This window comes from Peromyscus maniculatus, chromosome 20 (genome assembly GCF_049852395.1).
Source record: "Peromyscus maniculatus bairdii isolate BWxNUB_F1_BW_parent chromosome 20, HU_Pman_BW_mat_3.1, whole genome shotgun sequence".
Classification (NCBI taxonomy): Eukaryota; Metazoa; Chordata; class Mammalia; order Rodentia; family Cricetidae; genus Peromyscus; species Peromyscus maniculatus.
The window spans coordinates 4,772,185-4,793,319 of record NC_134871.1 but is presented as its reverse complement, the minus strand read 5'-3'; the positions used below and the strand labels follow the sequence as shown (position 1 = coordinate 4,793,319).

Genomic DNA, 21,135 nt, shown 5'->3' with positions numbered 1-21,135 from the left:
GGAGAAAGAGAGAGCCAGCTTCTAGTATTCCAGATCATCATACAGATCCTGCACCCTCTACCTTAGACTAGGCTCCCCACAGCAGAAGCAGCCACACGTGAGTCACTGCAGGGTACCCAGGACCCATGTCAGCCCTGACAAGGGGCTTTAAAACCATCCACGCTCTTCCCTACGTACTGCTATAGCCTAGAATGTTCCTGCAACAGCAGATTCAAGGAAATGAGCACTTAAGACACACGAGTGTGTCTTTAACTTACAGAGAAAGGCTATCCTTAGGTCAAAACTTAAAAAAAAAAAAACAAAAAAACCCTAAAGCAGGTTTTCAAAAATAAACCATGACAGCCCCTCACAAAGGAACTGCTACTTCCTGTTGACCACAATGGTGATCCCAAGGAGCCGTTTCAATCTTTAAGGAAGAGGGACACATGTGGAATTTCCCGTTTTCTTATTTTTTTTTTTAAGCTGTTATTCAGCAACTGTACATAGCTGAGTGTGGATGGGGAACCCAGCTGGTGTTTAGGAGACAGCTAATACTGTGCATTCAGCAAATGCCAGGGAGGGTCAGCGTCTCAGTTCTTGAAGACGCCGTGGTGCCCCCACACAGGCTGGGCAAGCTGTTATCAGATGACAATTATTCAGCTGGTCCCCCCACTTCTCGGGTGTCTCCTACTTCACAACTTCTCAGAAAACAAAACCACACAGTCCCACCACCATCTGGTGCCTTTAGACCAATATGCACGAGATTTTGGCATGCGTGGTACTGGCAGCCACAAAGACCAATATTCCACTTTCTTTGTTGCTGTTAAAAGCGAAGCAAGAACGGTATGACGGTGCCATGAGCCATGGACACATTCACACTGTGGAAAACCAGGACAGGAGCAAGCATGGTCACGTGGGACTGCCTCCCCAGTACAAAGCCCTGTGAGGGTGTCACCCGGGATGTGCTGGAGGCTCCCTGACATCTGCCACCATGAAGAACCCCCACTGCCATGGCCAGCCTCTACCACATGGGCACAGGAAGAGGCTCCTTCTGGAGCCAGGAGGGCTTAGCCAGTGAAGCAGATGTGGCCTGATGCATGAACCACATGTCATTTTCTTAGATGCCAAAATGGAACTGTCGGGGAGGCTCACAGGAGCCAGCTCTGGGTTTATTTCCCGGGCAGCCTGCATGCCATGTCAGATCAGATGGATCATTTAGAAGGTAGCTAGAAGGTAGATGTGTCATCAAAACAGGAGTTCGGGACCAGTGAAAAGCTCAAACATCCACATCCCATGACAACATGGGCCCTTGAAACTTCCCACAGGTCTCCTTCATGTGCTCCTAGCGAAAAGCAACTCTCCTCGCGTAAGGGGCCTCTGTTCGTCCACGAACTAAGCCAGAGAGTGTAAGGCTTCGTCATCTCTCTTCTAACTTAGTAGAAATCACTGTTTCCTGAGTGTTGGCACTGTGACAGGCTCTGGCAGGAATACCTCGGTTATTATTCTAAAAGAAACGTCACGAGAGCGGATGGCTGGGTGGGTAGGAGCCCTGGTGCAAGCAGGAGGCCCTGAGTTCAACTCCCTGGTGCTCACATTTTAAAAAGCTAGGCATGGCTGTGTAAGCTTACAGCCCCAGCATTGGAGGGCACACAGAGGGAGATGCCCAGGGCTCGCTGGCAAGTCAACCTAGTCAACGTGGTGAGCTTCAGGCTCAGGGAGAGACTCTGTCGAACAACTTGGGCAGAGAGCAATCAGTGTAGGCACCCAATGTCCTCCTCAGGTATAACCAGCACATGCGAGCGCGCGCGCGCACACACACACACACACACACACACACACACACACACACACACACACAAAATGCTATCAATACAAATAAAAACCTCATAATACAAATAAAAACCTCACTGTACTCCTTGTAGCCACCACCTGTTGAAGCAGGTATTGGCCTCATGTTACTGATGTTGACAGAGCAGGGGCAGAGAGGCTGAAGGTAAGCTACCTCCAACTCCAGCTCTCGCCACAGGGCACAGGAGGCAGGCATGATGCATAGGAAGGAGAAAGCATCCCGTGTCCTGACACCCCGCCTTCCCCTCTCCTCTCTTCCGGTGCCAGGGCTTGAAACCAGTTTCAGTGTTCAGTTCCCCAGATGAGTCTCAAGGTCAAGAGGCAATCCAAAATCCAGCCTGAGAATTCCTAAAAGCCTCTTTGACCAATCCCATGCTAACTAACGCATTTCATGTTTGCTTTGGTATCAGACCTGGACACACACACACACCCTCTTAAGTTACTACATGTCTAAAGAAAAAGGGAGAGTTAATTATTACTTGAAAATATAATCCGAGCTGGGCAGTGGTAGCGCACACCTTTAATCCCTGCACTCGGGAGGCAGAGGCAGGCGTAATCTCTAAATTTGAGACCAGCCTGTTCTACAAAGGGAGTTCCAGGATAGGTACACAGAGAAACTCTGCCTCGAAATAAATAAATAAACAAATAAAACGAAACAAAACAATATATATAATCTGAGGCCTGGGCATGGTGGTACACTTTTAATTCCAGAACTCAGGAGGCAAAGGCACGTGGATTTCTGTGAATTCAAGGCCAGCTTGGTCTCGACAGTAAGTTCCAGTTAACAAGGGCTGCACAGTGAGACTGCTCGATGATGATGATGATGATGATGATGATGATGATGATGATGATGATGATGGAGCTAGAGAGACTGGTAGGCCATTAAGTGCAAGCACTGGCCTTACAGACCTGAGTTCAGTTCCCAGCACTCACATCTGGTGGCTTACAACCACCTATCACTAACTCCAGGGGAGCCTCTGGCCTTCAAGGTCACCTGCATTCACAGACAGACAGACAGACAGACAGACAGACACACACACACACACACACACACACACACACGTAAAAATGATAAAAATAAATCCTTTAAAATGTATTTGATAAGAGCTTACAAAGTTTAAGAGGGGTCCACCACAGAGGTGAGAAAAATTCCACCTTCAACTCCTGAAATGTCCACCCGATTCCCATGACCGTGGAGCAGAGAGGCTGGTCCTTTTCTAGGGAGCCACACTTGCCCTTCCTCTTCTGCCTCCCCCTGACACCCACTCAGCAACCTGCCCTCCTAAGAGGATGCAAACGAAGAAAACAACTCCTGGAGAGTGATTTAAAGCTCCGCCCGCCATCAATTACAGGGCAGGAAGCTGCCAGAAGCAGCACAGGAATTGAGGGAAAGAGGTTGGCCTGGCGTCCCGAGGGGAAGCACACCAACCAGGCTAACACAAACGGCCTGCGCTGCTCTGTCAAGGTCATGGCCTGACCCTAGGGACCAGTTGGGTCTGATTTATGGCCACTGAACGGTGTGTGGAGCGGTTGCCAACAGCTGTACTAGCAGGGAGTCCGACTACTTCCTGCCTCTACCAGGAGAAAGATCAGGGTCTGGGGGAGGGGACCAACTTACCTGGACTGATTGTTTAAGTTAAACACAGATAAAAGCAGGGCTGACAAATGCATTTCATGTCTTGAGTTAATTATCATCAGGCAGTAATGGCTGCAACTGGGCCCGATGAAGAATAGAAGTTCAGGTGGCTGGCGGAGCCAGCATAAATGCACCAACACTACAAGGCTGCTCCCCGGGCTTGCTACCCTATCCCTAAAGTCAAAGACTGCCATTCCTCAGTCGTCGTCGTCGTCGTCGTCGTCGTCGTCGTCATCGTCATCATCATCGTTGGGCTGGAGAAGGCATGTGGGTCAGCATTTCCCCAAAGACGGCACCTTGCCCCTAGACCATCCGCACACTGTGACGGGAAGGGGTCAGGGGATTTCATTGGTCGCCAAGTTTTGCCAATTCTGAGAGCACTGAAGTGTCCAGATGAGTGCGGGTGGACCAGATGTCCCAGACATGGCATAGAAACACAGTGAACGTGACTCATCACCAGGCTGTGATCCTTAAGACATCGGGTCTGCTGCTGGGAGGAGGGGGGTTCCCGCCTTAGCTCCCCCACCCTCACTTTGGGGTCCTATTCTAAACAAGACTCCTCCTCTGAGCAGGGGTCCTCCTACCAATGGGTGAAATTACAACTGGTCTAGAGAAAACAAGTTTGGGGTACCAGATAAGCCCGATGGCAAAACGGTGTCCAATGGAGGACAGGCATTGTGTCCTGTGGGCCCCCCCCATCTCATTTCAGTGGTCTTCAGAGAGATGCAGAGATGGGACTTTTCTCTCCTGTCTAGCAGAGGATTAGGGTAGCTCAGAGGCCTCCAGCCCTTACACATAAAGCGGAGGATGGAGGAAGAGGTGCATTACAACATTTCACATTGCTATAATCAAGTATCTGACAGACTATTTTGGTTTACGTTTTGAGGGTACAGTCCACTGAGGCCAGGAAGTAGCGGCAACAGATGCTTGAGGCAGCTGGTCACACTGTCCAATCAGGAAGCAGAGGGTGAGTGCCAGTGTTCAGCTCACTCTCTTTTTTTTCCCCTCTAACAATGTGAGTCTTCTCACTGCAATTTAGCTAATCAAGAAAACCCTCACAGTGATGCCCAGAGATCTGTCTCCAAGATGATTCTAGACCTCGTCAAGCTGACAATATCAACCATTTCAGGAGAAAAGGGTGAATCCAGAGACCAGGATGGCTGCTGCTCTGCCTCCTCCTCCTTCCTCTTGAGTATGTCTGCACTGTCACGGTTCTCATGTTGTCCTGGACTTCTGCTCCATGGGCCCACGCCCTCCATCACACGGTGACCTCCTATGGACGTGACCTCCTATGGACGGCAACTACTTCCAAGCCATCCTTGAAATCTGAGCGTCTCCCGAGGTGTATGATCTGGGGTGAAGGCTCAATAGGTATTTGCTAATGAAGGAGAAACCGGAGCAAAGCAAGCGGGTGGGGAAATCAGCTACATGGAAAGCAGGTGCCCCCACACACACACATTTTGGCAGCTCAGATAAATGTGAACTACTGGAGAAACAAATACAGGTTAGGCTCACCCATGAGGCCCTTCTGTCTGCTTGTAGGAAGACCAAGGAGGCAGAATTTCAAGACCCTCAGCTGTAAGCTCTGCCTCCGAGAGTCAAGGTCATGGAAAATGTGCACACCTAACAGCTAATCTAATTACAGACACGTGATACAGGCTTTTCCGCCTGCCTTTCAAATAAAGTTAAGGATTTACACACCCGCTAAGAGCAAAGAATTAACAAGAGAATAACAGTTCTTCCTAAAAGAACATGCACAAAAGGAAAATGGGAGCCGAATCCAGTCTTTTGAAGACATGAAGCTGACAGAGACTTCAAAGTGTCCCCCTAAAGGATAGAACCAGGCCCATTAACATGTTCCCAATAATCAGAACTTATTTTTTGAGAACATAATTACCAACAACCTCAGGAAGAAGTGTCAAGTCCCCTTCCACGCTATTAGAAAGCCTGCAGCTCGGGAGCAGATCTGTTGCCATGACAACAACCACTTGCCAGAGGATAAGGACGGACAAGGGACCTACCAAATGGTATTCTCAGCAATGAGCCTGCAATTTCTTGCAGCCACTTTGGAAAGAGCCTTCAGTATCTAGAGTTGGAGTAGCTAACAGCTGGGTGAGGCTGCTTTAGCATGACATCAGAATTTCTTCTTCAGCATCCTTGAGAGGTGTTACCTGGCTCTGATGGGGGGATTACTCCCAGGGCTGGTGACTGAGGACAAAAGGGAGGTGTCGAAATATGGAAAGGCAGGTGGAGCTCCAGGGCTCACTGGCCAGCCAGGCTAGCCCAGATTGTGAGCTCCAGATTCAGAGGAAGACCCATCTCAAGAAAATAAGGTGGAAGGCAATAGAGAGAGACACTTGCCATGAACCTCTGGCCTCCACATCCACATACAGGTAAGTGTACATGTACGTGCATACACACAAACACACACACACACACACACACACACACACGTGTGTGTGTGTGTGTGTGTGTGTGTGTGTGTGTGTGTGTGTGAAAGGCCTAGTCTCCAGGTCTCATATACATCACACCACTGGGTTCTAGTTATCGACGCTAACTAAGGACTTCACAACTGTCACAGCTACTCTAAAGAGAAAGACCACCAACTTTGGTGGTATTCTGTGAACGAACAGAAGGACAGACAGGAAGACAATGTAACTGTGTACCTCTTATCTACATGCGACAGAGCACACCTATGCGCACACACAGCTACAGAGACCCAGCCGCAGAGCTTGTGGCATGATGTCACCTCTGCAGAGTCTCGTAGGTGATATCTGTGATAAGCATTCGGCCTCAAGGAGGGAGACAAGAGGTTGCTGATGAAGCCTTAAAGATGAAGACAGTCTGTTAGTGAAATAAGCTGCTCACTACGGGACAAATACCACACTGTGTGTGTTCCGCTTATGTGAGTCATGTTGCGTCGTCAGAGCCACAGACTCAGAAAGGAGAATAGTGGCCACCAGGGCCTGTGTGTGGCATGGGGGGCGTGGGGTGGAAGAGGTGGGGGAGCAGAGTTTTGATTCTGCAAGATGAAAAGTTCTGGAGGTGTGTGGCTCCCCACCATGAATACACCAAACACTTCTGACTGGATGCTGAGGGATGGCTGATATGTAAATTTAATCATATGCGAACCTGCAATTAAAAATTCAATGTTAAAACCTCCAAGAATCCCAGGGATGTCAACACAGCTTTGGTCTCTATTCTGGGGGCAGCTTTGAAGGAGAAGCTGAGGGGTAACAAGAAAAAGGTGCCTCCCTCCCCAGCCTGGTCAGACCTGGAACCTAATACTCAGAGTCGTAGGAGGATCTACAGATACTGGCCCTTCTCCAGTGTTCCAGATGCTTAGGCAGGCTGGGCACAGGGCCTCGGCCCCGGGCCTTTCCATACTCCGTGGACTCACTCCCCTCTGTTACTATCAGAAGTGATAGTACCAAGGTCTTCGTGGTCCTATGCCACATCTGCCCCCATCGTGCAGATGATCTGCCGCGAAGAGAGAAGCATTGCGAGACCCCTGTGATAGAGCCTGTGATGGTCTGCACGGCTCTGCTGTAAGTGCTGGGGGATGGACACTGGCTCAGGTATCCGCTCACTGTGCTTCTTGTGGCTGGTGTTTCCGTGGCTGCCGTCAGTCTCCTGCTCCAGGCAGTAAAAACACCCCATCTGCTTTGCCTTCCACTGCCTGAGCTCAGCCCACCAATATGTTTCCGTTCATTCTGACATCCGGCCCTTGGCAGGATGATGTGACTAGATCTCAGCCTGTCCGTGCCACACAGGGAAGGGACAGAAGCCAATGTGGCCACCCCTGCCGTCAGGTGCGGTCCAGGTGCAAAGGAGCATCCTCTAGTGTCATGGACATTAAGACAGACGGAGAACACAGGCACAGAGGGAGGAACAGGGTGGTCTGAGCTCCACATCATCCTTCCACGACGCCCCTTTCTGAGTCTGAAGGGATTTTTGCAGTTACAACCTAGAATCAGCCATAGGATCGGGGATAGAATAAAGAAGCCCTTCTCAGTTCACTCCTTGAGCAAGGGTGCACTTAGCTGGTGAAAAGGGAATCGTGATTGCTTTGTCACTTTGAGTTCTGAAATCCTTTATGAGAACAGGGATCGGCTGGCAAACAATCAGATTAACCAGCAGAAATCCATGCCCCAGGACGAGCATTTCTGCTGACCTCTGCTCCAAAGCAAATCCTAACATTTCCCCATCGGGATTATGTAAGCGTGGAGCTAAGCAACAGCTGGAAAGGTTGTCTGGTCAGAGTGCAGGCAGGGTGGCTGCCGCTGCCGCTGCCTCGCAGGACAGGCCGGGCACCACAAGCAGAGTGAAGCTCTTCCCACAGTCATTTCCAAAATGCCAGGGACAAGAAAGTGATCTTCAGGGAGGCTGGCAGCCCGTGAAGGAAGTCAGGAGCAGCTTCAAGGGGCGGGGTCCCTCTCTGCCTCTGCTCTTGAATCCCACAGATCAAGTCCCCACCAAAGAACCACTAGGTCCCAGGCATTCTGCATTCAAATCCTTGGCAAGCCAATAATCATTCCCTCCTTGAATTCATTAACCTCGATTATCCCGGTTGGCTAAGTATGAAAGGCATACGATCCACAGTTCTTACTTCTTATGGAGACCTATGGCAGCTCGGAAAGTTCTGGAAAAGTCATCTGGGTATTGCAGAAGGGATCTCATCTAAACCAGAAATCTTCAAGAGAGTAATGCTTTAAACAGGTTCTGATCTGAGGCATTCCAGATAGAGGGGAAAGGAGAGGGTCTGTACACCTCCGACTCCCCGACTCCAAGCCCCTGGGGACTACCGAAGATCCCTGGACATAGACACACAGAAAAAAGCCTCTAAATACCTGAACTGGCCAGAAGTTTAGCGACCTCAAAGGTCTGAGAAAGCCATGTGGCCACTGGGGAATAAGGGACTAGCACTTAGTTAGATCCCTGACGAGCAGACAGACAGGGAAAGCTATATAAAGATGGCAGACATAAAATAAAGATGGCAATCTTCAGGCTTCTTCATCCCGCCCCCCTGAACGGAGAAAAAGTCTTCGCAGCTTTACCACTGTGTTAAACTCATTTTCTTTGCATCGACTTATGCCAAGCAATCTAGACACACTAGTTCAATGTGTGTGAGAAATCCTGTGGGGGATGAATGATCCCCTTCACAAGGAAGACAACCAGGTAGAGAGACAGTAAGTAGTGTGGTCCTTCCTGTGGACCCGAGTGGCTTCCCAGTCGGGAAAGCATTCCATCCAAGTACCCCTGCTGCAGAGGCTGGACCTAACTCTTCCTAAAACAGCATTCTCAACTGTCTTAAACCACCCTACTCACGTAGCTACCCCGGAAGGAGATGATGGACTTTCAACAGGCTCCTGTGTTTCCAAAGCCCCTGGGTCAGACCTCCTGCTGCTTAGCTTAAGTCCGTGAAGCTGCTGTTGGCCTCTACGGTGGCAGTGCAGAACTGGCCACCACCCTCCATGTACCCACTCTGCAAACAGTAGAGTGCCCCCAATACATTCCCTTCTCTGCTACTCTGGCGTGTGTTTGTGCCAAGAGTGAACACTGGCCACATGGCTCAACATGATCACACAACCGATTTCCACCACACAATGTTGTCGTGATTTACAACTGACTAAACGAAGGCTTGGGCATGTGGCAGAGGAGGTGTGGTGAGTTGCTCCAAGTCTCACTTGCCTTTCCTGCACCATGGCTGAGCCATGATTGAAGAGGACCAGAAATTCCAAGCTATTTCTTTCCATCTTAAAATGATGCCCAGTCTGGGGCTCTTCCCATGTGCCTTCCCCACAGGGGCAGCTCTGTTAACAAAGCTGCCTGCTTGTACGTGGCAGAGGCAAACACAAGAGGAGCCTTTCCAGACACGAGACGAGAAAGGAAAAGACAAACAGTACGATCATCTCCTAACGAGCTCGCTGATGTATTGGTTCGGAGGAACAAAGGGAGCAGATGCCACCCCAGTCAGCCTTAATAACGTTCACACACCCTCAACGGCGCTCCACAGTCACGGTATGTGGCAGTTTCGGGTATGACGGCTGCGAGATCTGAAGATGAAGTGCTTCGCTACAAATGATGGAGACAGATGTTTGCTAAGTTTTCTCTTCTCATTTTCTTTGTACGTGCTTAACGGGGGTAATATTTGCGCCGGGTAGATTTCACCCCAATTTCACGGAGTAGGCATCTACTGCAGGTAACAGACAACAGGGCAGAGCTGTAAGACGTTCTTTTAAGCTGGCACCTGAGCCTTTGCAGGGAACGAAGTTGTCATCAACTGCCAATGCATGCTACAGCACCCTGTCAGTTTCCTAAACTGTCTCTCTCGTTGGACTCCAGACATCTGGAATGCACTGGCCCTCTTGAGAGGACGCTGTCTATTTTGCTGGCTCGCAGGCCCTTCGGGGGCCTCGTGGGGTGCCGCCCAGACTGAGCAGCACCCCTGAACTCTGCCTGCAGAGACCTTACTCTATCTGAGCCAGCTCTCTGTGCTCCGTGTCACCCGGGGCCGGCCCACTGCCTCCATCTCTTTTCTCCGCCGCGAGGACGAGGCTTTCCACAGGCGGGGCTGCCATTCTCTGTACGGGGCCTGGCACAGAACAGCACTCAGAAAATATTTGCTGAGTGTTGGGGAAAAAGGAAGGAGCAAATCACTAGGAAGGATGTGGGGAGGATCCCTGAGGCCAAGGGAATGCCACAAATTTACACAAAATAGAGCTGGCTTGTCCTTTCAGACTTTGTATTTTTTTTGTTTTGTTTTGTTTTGTTTTGTTTTGTTTTTTGTTGTTAGTAGCTTTTGGCATCGCTTGCTGGTTGACTGATGGGATCGCCAACTCTGACTCCCAGGAACAGAGGGCCCGTAGGTCACGTGGCCTCACCGCCATACCACACAGGAAGCATGCATCTGGTCCAGGACGAGTCATACCCATGCTGACGCTCTGTCATCTTGGCGGCTGCTTCCCCCTGAAGGGTCATAAGCTTTGGGTTGTTTTCCAGAAGGACAGCAGGACACAGGTGTCAGCAGCATTCTTTCCTCCTGATGCTTGGTTATGTCCCCCACTCCTCACCTCCAGCAGATGCAAAGACACTTAGGGATGGTGGCCCCTACCCAAGACGGTCCCTGTTGTCTCTGGCAAATGGAAGGTTGCTCCCCTCTAGAAAACCCGAGGTGTTCAAAGAGGGCAACGGACTAACTGTAAATCCCGATGATGCCGAGTCAGGTCATGGCATGTAGGGATGCAGGGATGTACAATGATTCAGTCTCGGGCTTTGACCCACATAAACACCCCACTAGGTTTTTGTGTTAGGTCTGTATACCTACTGGCCTCAATTCTGCCCTCCTGAAAACACAGACCCAGTGGTTCTGAGAGGAGTGTAGGCCAGTCACCTAAAACACTAAGGGTCAGGATCTGTATGCTCCCTAGAGAAACTGAGCGAGACTCCCCAACGGCATCTGAGGAAAGGCAAGAGTTGGTGAGGATGGCTATGCAGTTTAACAGCACTATCAGACTGAAGAGAGAAAGGACCCAGAATTTTAAAAGACCTTTGATTCTTCCTGCACAAAAAAATAAAAATTTAAAGTGGAATATATAAAGCCTTGAAGTTCAAACATAAATGAAAGCAGAATCCTGAAATTCCATTGCTCCCAGGAGCTCTCAAAAGATCAAGGCATTCTAGCTAGAAAGACCTAAAGTGAGTGGTTCAAGGTACATGTCAACCAGAGTCCAGCCCTCCCAAGTACCTCTCAGGAACGCAAGACTCGGGAGGGCCTGGAGGTGGAAGGATAGCCCCCCAGCACCTGGAACCACCAGCAAACCCTTCCCACTCCCCACCCAAACCCACAAAGCAAGGGAAACAATAACAGCCATCCCCGGGACTCTGACCTTTAAATACTTAAGGGGGGATCGACTTAAGTGCTGGATAAAAAGGGCAGGTGATTGGTTTCCACCATGCATCCCAATAGCCCTTCAGTGAAACAATTCAATTAAATATTTAATGCCTCAGGTCCTGTGTGAGATGTCATGGAGACAGCCTGATGAGCCCTAGCTAAGGCCTCTGGTGAAGGCAGAAGAGGACCCCCAACTCTCAAAGGGGAAGAACAGCTTTGGGACCCAAAAGTCAGCCTAATGGGAACAGCAGTGACTCTCCATTCACCTAAAGCTAAGGCCTTGGCCTCATTGGACTATTCTGGTCACCTTTCCATGAAAAGTCCTGACTAACCTCGCAGGGGTCAGAAAGATTCTCAAGTACACGTCAACAGCGGACATCGGGCCTGGACTCATCTTGTTCTCCCGAGGAACGTGTTACTGGGTGCTGGCTCTCCCCTCTCAGCTAAGACAACCCTCCTCAACCAGCGAGGAGGAAACCTAGGCACACATGTAACTACGGGAGAAGCTGGATAGGTTAACTGGGCATAACTTCATTACATCTAGGCAGAGCTTTCTGTGGTGCACCTTAGAGGGGTGTGTGTGTGTGTCTGTGTGTGTGTGTGTGTGTGTGTGTGTGTGTGTGTGTGTGTGTGTGTGTGTGTTGTTCATAACTACATTCTTGTTTTGTTGAGACAGTGTCTCACACTGTAGCCAAAGCTGGTCTTGAACTTGCTGCATGCAACCTTCCTCTCTCAACCGCCCTAGTAATAAGATTATTAGGCATGGACTACCATGCCCAGATCACTTTGTTTCTCCCTTCTTCCCTTCCTCCCTCTCCTTCAAAAGACAACACTTCTCAACTTGAGTAAAGAAAACGGAGAGGCCTATGGCAAGGTCAGAGGACTGAGAACCCTCCCCTACATGAGGAAGAATAAGGCAACCTCCTTGGCCTTTGCCAGCCCTTCCAGGAGGCTTAAATGAAGCATTCAAGTGATAGCTAATCCCCAAAATTAGATTATTCAAAACCCTCTGAAGGACTGTGATAATAATATAAGAATCCCCGTCCTTCTTAACGTGGCTGTTTCAAAATATGCTCACCCTGCTGCAAATGCTTAACTCCAACTTTCTTTGTTGTCATGGGAACCCCCCCAAATGTGCAGCTTCTTACAAAGACCCCATGCAATGCCACAGCGTGTGCTCACACTCGTGCACACACATTAAACCTGCCCTACGTCCCCAGATGTTTCCCATTAACGGACTGATCAATCACCTTTGCAAGCAGCCACGGGGAAAGGCTGGCGTGACTGGAAAATGCCACATTCTAGTTCTGTGCCCTGACCTTCCCCCTAAAACCTCTCAGCTGCAAACTGGACATTTGCTGAATCCACAAATGGGCTCAAATGATGAAATTTAATAGACTCAACCATTCACATTTGGCTTAAAAACAAACAAAGCCAAACACATAGCACCTAATATTCAAAGCACCCCCTAAAACACATGGCAACGTGCACTTTCGGGCAAAAATGGAAAGGGTCGCCTATCGTCCACATATCAAAGACATCACCCATTGTTTCCTGGGGGCAGACTGAAAGGAGCTGGCTATGCCAGCTGAAAACCAGAGTTTATCTGCAAGTGTACTGAGTCATGCACATAGTCAAGGAGACCCGCCACTGTCGCCAAGCAGGACTTGCACAGACTAAAGACAAAGACAGCCCCCGCTCTCAACAGCCAGACCAGAGTGGGTGAGGTGGCGGCATGCACACACTACTGTCTCCCACCGTGAAAGCGTTCTAAACCAAACACAAGGTTCAGAGGGCAGAAGCATGCAGTGGTTTTGAGCAGGGCATGGGCTCTCCAGAGAATTCTCAGCCCAGACTGTGAAAGCAAAAATCGGGGAAGGCATGGATGGGATAAAAAGAGAACAGGTGACTGGAAGGGGTCTGGATCCAGGTAACAAGGACAGAGAAGAAGAAATGGAAGCGCTGGCTGAGGAGAGACCTTGGGAACCTCTCAGGCAGTGTGGTAGGTAGCTGGAGAGTGACGCAACAGAGTGAGAGAGAAGCAAGCCGGCCACTAGAGGCCCACACAACCTCCACCAGATGTCCCCCCCAACCCCGCCTCCAACGGATGCCAAAATCTGGAGGAGGCAGTTTGGGTTGGCTGCACCTCAGGTGCCATAAGGACAGCCAAACATCCCCCAAACCGCGCCAGCCACACGGACGGCACTGACACAAATGTCTGCTCAGATGAATGGAGAGCAATCGGGAAGCCCTGGAAAGAGAAGCCTGAAGCTAACGTGACGAGGTGGATGTGCCCAGAGCAGGGAGGACGGGCAGGGATGAATCAGGTCTCTCTCTACACAGCTGTTCCTCTACATTCAAACAGCAGAAGTCTGCCAGGTACCTGAAAAATCTCCCGACACTCACCGCAGCTATTTCACAGATTAACGTCCCACACCCCATGCCTGTATTTCCCCAGTGACAGACAGGCTTTGGCAGTTGTAACAACAACACGGCCCTGCGTCTGTCAGGCCCTCGGTGCCTGGATTTCTGATCTAAAAATGCCAATCCACCCTTTTCAGGGAAATGGCTTTCTAGGCAGGGCGCTGAGCTTCAGAACCTCCAAGGAGAGTGAGGGAGGAGACATCATGCAAAGAGCCCTCATCTATCAGCGTCACTCTTGTCCTGGATCCCCCTCTCAATCGCAGCACAATGCTGGCAAAGAATTGCTCTTTCTGTGCCTCGGTGGGCTCATCTGTAAAGGGGGACTCTCAACCGACTTTGTCTACTCCAGGGAAGGAGCGCTGAGCTGGGGCACAGGGGCTGTGTCCAATGCAAAGCAGCCCGCACAGGACGTGCCGAAGGCTGGGAGCCGGACCCTTCTCACCGAGGCTTTGAACCGACCCCAATCACCCAGGCCTATTCTTGAAGGCAAAACGACCGCCTGGAGACATGAGCGCACAGTTGAGAACGTAAGGATTACAGAACTTTAGACAGACGGGGGTTCTGAGCACCGACTCCCAGTTCTCTGATGGGGAGTGGCTTTCTGGCAAAGACCAAAGGGTGCACAGTGTCACGTAGCATGGCAACTCTCCCCCAACAGTTTGGGCTCTGACAGAAATGGCCAGCAAGGACAACCAACCCTGCTGCAGCCCTGGGCACAGCTGCACCCTCTTCCCATGCATCAGGCTACCTTCCTTTTCCTCAACAGCAGACTCCCAGGCACAGCTGCAAAGCTACACATCTGCCTCCAGAACTGCACCCTCCTCACCACCACACAGCCATGTATGTTTCCAGCCGGGAGACCTTGCCTCCTCTTGGGGGCACAATTCCACTGAAGTCCAACCTGGGGAGAGAATGTTCTTTATTGGGCTTATTTAGGCATAGGTGAGAGAGAGGTTACTTACGGGAGTGGAGGGGACCCCCCTAAAGCAGCTGGACTACCAGAAAGTCTCACTCCGGTCTCATGATGACTCCCCCATAGCCGCATAAAGCACCCCCATCTCCATTAACCTTCCATATACCATACACTCCACAAGGCCAGGGGTATCGAGTGCAGAGCCACGCACAGCTGGGTTTAGGAGGCCAAGGAGGGAGATGTCGGAATTTCAGATGGGAATCCGATGACACTCCCCAGCTCCTCTTCCTACGAGGGAAGGTCAGGAGTCAACAGCCCGGATCTTGGGAAGGTCTTGTGAGTCAACAGAGCTGCTTTCACCATGATGGCTTTCTGTAAGGCCTCCTACTTCGCATCCTGGTTGGCTCGAGGGCCAATCCAGTTCCAAAGCAGTCTATGGCTTCAGCTTAAGTGTGCTGAGCATCTACTACAGGGTGCAGGAAACCAGCGTCTGAGGTAAACAGCAAAGGTGAGGATGTAAATTCAGAAAGCGAAAGAGTCGGGGCCAGGTCACTTAAGCAAAGCCCCATACTGAAAAGGGTAAGGATAATATAAATGTATGAAAGGACAAGGCAAAAGAGAGACCACAGGGATAAGGTGATACAGAGGGCCGGGGGTCAGGTACGGGAGCCTTTATTGCGGAGCACAGTGGGAGTGTGGAGGTCAGAGGACAACTTAAAGGAGCAGGATTTCCCTTTCACACATGGGTTTCAAGAATCGAACTCAGGTCATCAGGCTTGGCAGCAAGCGCCTTGAACCCCGGAACCATCTCACCAGCCCCCAGATATGGGGCTTCTTCAAGATTAGGATTCTTTCTCACTACACCAAACCATTCTGAGGTCTCATTAGCTCTCTCTGGGATGTTCTATGGGCATGCTATAGAGCACTGATAAAAGATTCTGACAGAATGCTGAGCTCAAGAATGACCCCACAGTTAAGGTGGCCCCAGTCCAGAGCATCCTGTAAAATGTGACATCTGGAAATGGACATTCTCAGCCACAGAGCAGCAGGTGGAAACGGAGCAGGACTCGAGCAACAATCCATTATCAGGCGGTTTGGTAGGAGGCATTCAGCTGGCCTATGGGAGCAGTCAGGAGATCTGCTGGCTGGGATGGCAAAGACCAAAAGAGGATCCGATAGAGAGGCCTGGGTAAGTTCTGTGCAGGGACTCCTGGCTGCAGACTTCACCCTCCGGGTGTCACCCTAGCCTCTGCAGCGGCAAACAGGAGGGCAAAGCCGAAGGATCCCATCTCCATGGTGACAGTCCTAGGCCGAGGCATGCTGACCCAGCTCAAAGCAAGGTCTCTCCAGGGGACAGGGCACAGTGACTCCTGAGTCAAGAGTCTGGTCCTGGCCGGCACAGCCTGCATACAGATGTGGTAGGATATTGCTTCATTTGGGGGGTCCTTCACATACAGCCACCTACTGAGAAGCATCTGAGTGGCCCGTGCCAAGATCCATGGAGAAACCTTTCCAGGACCTGCGGCGGCTCCCTCCAGTGAGCATAGGAGAAAGAGAAGCCATCTTGTTGCCCCCCCACCCCCACCCATGACACTGAACACGAGGCTCTGACACAGGTATCTCCTGAAGACCGAGAGCCATAGCGCGTTGTCTAAAATGGCTCAACTATGTAGCACTTAGAGAGAGCTGGCTGAGAGAACACAGGTCCGATCGACACATTAGCACACATTTGTTTTCCACCACACTGAAAAGCTTATCCCTACGGTACAAAGTGGACCAGAGGCTCATGGAGGACAGGTCATCAGTGCATGGTCACAGGAGGAGAATGTGTCAGGGTCGGGGCTCAAATCAGGATCGTCAGATTCCTTAACCCAGAGCCACAGGCAGGAGGAGGAAGTGACAACGGGACCCAGAGAAGTAGATGAGGAGAGCGGGAAGTAGTCACTGAGTGTGTGTGTGAGTGGGGGGGGGGTGCTGAAGAGATCGGCAGTGCACTGGAGTTGGGGTTATCCTATCCTTGGGGCTGAGTGAGGTAACTCAAGAGCAGGAAGCACAGGTGGGAAGTGAAAGGCCCCGGGTGCCAGCGCGAGGTGTCTGGACCTCCACAGGCCACTGGGAGCACAGCAAGCCCTCACTCCAGAAAAAGAGCTATTGCTGTTTCCTGGGACAAGGACAGAGGAGTAGCCAATGGGAGAGAGAGGGTGTAGAACAGGTTACCAGAGGGTGCAGAAGCTGGCATCCAGCCTTACGGGTGGTGTTTCCACCCCCTGGGAGACTTGAGTGTCAGGGCATCTACCACCCCTGGACTTCTCACTCCAGATCACAGTCCCCAGGACACAGCACTAATTATCTCTGCCAATTAAGCCACCACCGCAGGATGCTAAATCTGATGGCATACACCAGCAGTGGGAGGCTTCCGAGCCCCGGTTGGCATTTATGGCCTTATTAGTAGGAAGGCTTGTCTCCTGCTCCCTGTGGCTCACCTGCGGGTGTGCCCTCCCCCACCCACCCCAGGCCATCGTGGCAGGCGGGGGAGGGGCGGGGGGATAGGCGGGAAGGGTAGTAAGAACAGTAGAGCCTGGAGAGACCAGGGTGTGGTGTGCTCACCTTCAAGCCCTCTGTGCTGGATGCTAAGGTCAATGGAGGACGGCATTAACCCAACACCAGCAGCACAGCCATTTTATCAGCTAAGTAATAGTGGCTGCTAACCACCAAGGGCACGTGATGGGCCACACCCTGCAAGAAGCACTGCATGAAATCTCTTTTAGTCTTCACAGCAACCCTCCGAGACAACTGCTGTCAGCCACTCCTCCTTTAGAAGACCCAGAAGGACAGGCTGTAAACAGGGAGACACAGACCTCAGACCCATCTGATACGGCAACTCTCTTGCTATTCCACAACAGGCTCTGGACTTGACAGATACGTGCCTTATATAATCCTAAATTATCTGCAGTGGGCAGTAGCATTTCTTCCCTTCCTTAGGAGTGGTTTAAGTTATGGAGGCCAATGTGGCCCCAAAGCATTGTTCTAATACAGGGACAGAGGGAGGGAGGGAATAACACTTCACAGAACTTTTATTACAGTGTATTGTGTAATAACTATTTTATTTTATTATTAGTCGTTGAACTCTTACTGTGCCTAATTTGCAAACTGGACTTTATCATCAGTATGTATGTATAGGAAAAAACACACAGTTCAGTGCTTTTCTATGGTTTCTATAGGTCTTGGCATGAACAGGAGGAGGGGTCTTGTTGTATTCACCAAGAAGGTCATACAAGGAAGGAAATGAGTTAATAATGTGAGCTCACATATACAATCCTGTGCCTCGTGGTGAGATTTTGGTCAACAACAGACCAAAACTATAATGGTGGTCTCATAAAATGTTATCACCCAGAGACATTATAAACATTAGTTTGTGTAAGTATACCCTGATGTTCACACAATGACGACCCAACTAACAACATTTTTCTCTGATATATACCCATCCCCATCCTAGGGCAATGCATGCAATAATTAGCACTCAAAAGCCAGGCCCAGACTGAACACTGTACGCATGGTCATTTGTTTTCATTCTTTAACAGTTTTTTTTTTTTTTCTTTTTGGTTTTTCAAGACAGGGTTTCTCTGTGTAGCTTTTCTCCTTTCCCAGATCTTGCTCTGTAGACCAGGCTGGCCTTGAACTCACAGAGATCCTCCTGGCTCTGCCTCCCGAGTGCTGGGATTAAAGGGGTGCCCCACCACCGCCTGGCCCTTGTTTTCATTCTTTTAACAACCATGTGAGTAGGGACTAGTGTGATATCCATTATATACAAATGAAGACCTTGACTCAAGATGACGTCACTTAAGTTCATTGCCATGGAATTATAGAGCTAGATACTGAGCTCTGTGGGTACCTGACATTGCAGCCCAAGATCTGAGTAGTGACTGTAGCTGGATTTGGTAGATGCCTCCGCCTCCACCAGAGCCAAGTCACCGATTGTGGAGGTAGGCAAGTGCCCCCAAGTAAGTGGCTTCTGGGCCTGTGGGAGACTGACTGGGCAGGTCCTCAACACATAGTAGACCAGGGTCCTGTCTTCATCTAACTAGAAAGCACGTTGCTGTTTTCTTCCCCAGACATCATACGACACGGCCTCCCCTTGAACTCTGGGAGAGCAAGGGGTCTTCCCGAAGGAAAACACCTTATTCATTAATAACACTCATCGTTTTAATTGCACTCTTTTAAATGCACATTATGAAGTCCTAAACAGAGCCTATTGCCCAAGGGCTGCTGACTCAGCCTTCAGATAGGCGAGTCAGTGAGGACAGAGGTGGGAAGGCCAAGCTAAGTGCACCAGGCCCTACTCATCCAGTTCTGCCTGAGGCTCCCTTAAGGGCTTCATCTGTGTCCCGGAATAAGAGCCCTCTTTTAAAATTGTTCCAACCTTCTCACATGCATCAATAATTATCCCAGAAATAATAACCAAGAGGAGGAAGCCACCTTGCACCTCTTCAGAGAGGCCACTGTATGAGCCCTGGTTCCAAAAGGACTGTGGACCCTGCAGGCTCCAATCTAACGCACCTGGGGCGGTGGAATTAAATGAGAGCCACTGTCCTCTTGACAAGCCATCATGTGCCAGTGAAGCCATCAAGAGATGACTTTGGGCCTGGGCTACCCCCTCCGGCTATCAACCATATGGGGACAAAGTTGAGGTGGGGGTGGCGAAGAAATAGAGAAATTAAAAATTGGAATTCCCGTAGGAAGGGCAGGGAGGCGACAGAGAAAGAGAGACCACCGGTGTTTCTAGTCTCATCAATCTTCTCACAGCAGCTCGAAGGAAGGAAAGGGTGTAGATCAATGACGTAGAAGGGGCAAACATCTGCATGTCAGGGAAACGGGGCCTGTAGCAAGGCGAGAAAGCTCCTCAGACCTAGACATTGTGGCCCGAGTTTTATCAAGGCCCAGGGCACTCACGGGCGCTTGAAATGTGACTGGTGCAGAACCAAGAACACAGGCTTCGGGACACTGTGGGCCCAGACCCAGCAAGTACACAGCGTACTTGCTCTGGGACCCAGGTAGCCCCGACCTGCGCAGTCCCTGTTTACAAGGTGTGGGACACAAGGCAACGCATACCCAGCACGGAATCTGATAGGAAAGAATAGAGCAGGAGACATGGATGTCATCACTCACAACCGGACTCAAACTGCCAATTCCCACCTCTCTCTTCTTTCATAATCCTGGCAACCTCTAGCTCTGGTGTCCTGGGACTTGCCTGGTGTGTTGTAATGCTCAGCTGCCCACCAATGTGCTCCTAAACCAAGCAGAACCACAAAGTAAAGCTCCTAACCCATGCCGAGAGCCAATAGTACGCTTGAGCAAGAAAAAAACGACTCCGGGTAGAGTGTAAATATTTCATCAGCAGATGTACTATGGTCTCAGCCCACACTCCAAGGTCTTACCCTTGCTTCTAAAACATGCACGCGCGCGCGCGCGCACACACACACACACACACACACACACACACACACACCACTGAAGTCAGTCAGAGGCAAGAAGAGAAGCTTCCAGAAAAGCTACAGAAGGGCTTCTGGACCTAGGTTCCGGGCAGGCTTGGTGTCCCCGAGGACAGCTAAGACCCAAGGTTACTCCCTTGACCAGACGGTCTCTCCAGCGACACAAAATGACCTTTACTTCCAGAGTAAGCAAACACAGCAAGCTGCTTTCATAACGGCGCTCTGCCAGACCTGAAGAGCACGTACCTAGCCAGGCGTGCAGAAGCCCCGGCACGCGTGTCCAGGCCGGATCAGGTCCTGCTGGCACAGCATTACCCTTCTCCTGACCTTGCTGTCTGGTCTCCCCATGTTCCCAGACTTGGATGACAGCCTCACTACACACCTGACCTCAAGTCGTGGTCAACTAGCTCTACCCTGCACCTCAACCCAAAGCTGAGTGTATCTATCATGGTGTCTTGACTTCACTGTACTCCAGAGTCATCATTATCATCCAGGCTCTTGTCATGGAAGCTCACGGCCTTCTGGCTCCCATCTATCCACAACCAGAGCTATTTTCAGCATGTGTCCTCTGCCAACTTCCCCCAGGGACCCTCTCTCCTCAGGGCCTCAGGTGGCTCTCTACTGTTCACATGGCCCTCTCAAAGCGAGGATGGCAAAGCTAAGGCCCTCTGCGTGGGCCAGCCGTGAGGCCAGCTCTCCACCTGTAGCGACTGGGACATCAGGGCTGAGTCCTGGAATGCTCTGGTGGTTGTGGCTTCTGCTTTGCTTTTAATGAAAAACAACCAGAGAAAAGGTAATGAGCAGCTCTCCTAAGGTCGGTTTTTCAAAAAATATGTTTCCTTATTTTCTGTGTTTGTGTGGGTGCCTGTGTGTATGTATGTATACCACATGCATGCCTGGTATCCTGAAAGGGGCAGCCTGTGTAACTGCTGATCTGTCTCTCATGTATGTC

General features: G+C 50.6%; 1 protein-coding gene across 22 annotated transcripts in view; it reads right to left on the bottom strand.

Moving 5' to 3' along the window:
• The window catches only part of Mtss1 (MTSS I-BAR domain containing 1), a 151,087-nt gene that overhangs the window by 50,447 nt on the left and 79,505 nt on the right, over nt 1-21,135 (bottom strand). The window lies entirely within an intron of this gene.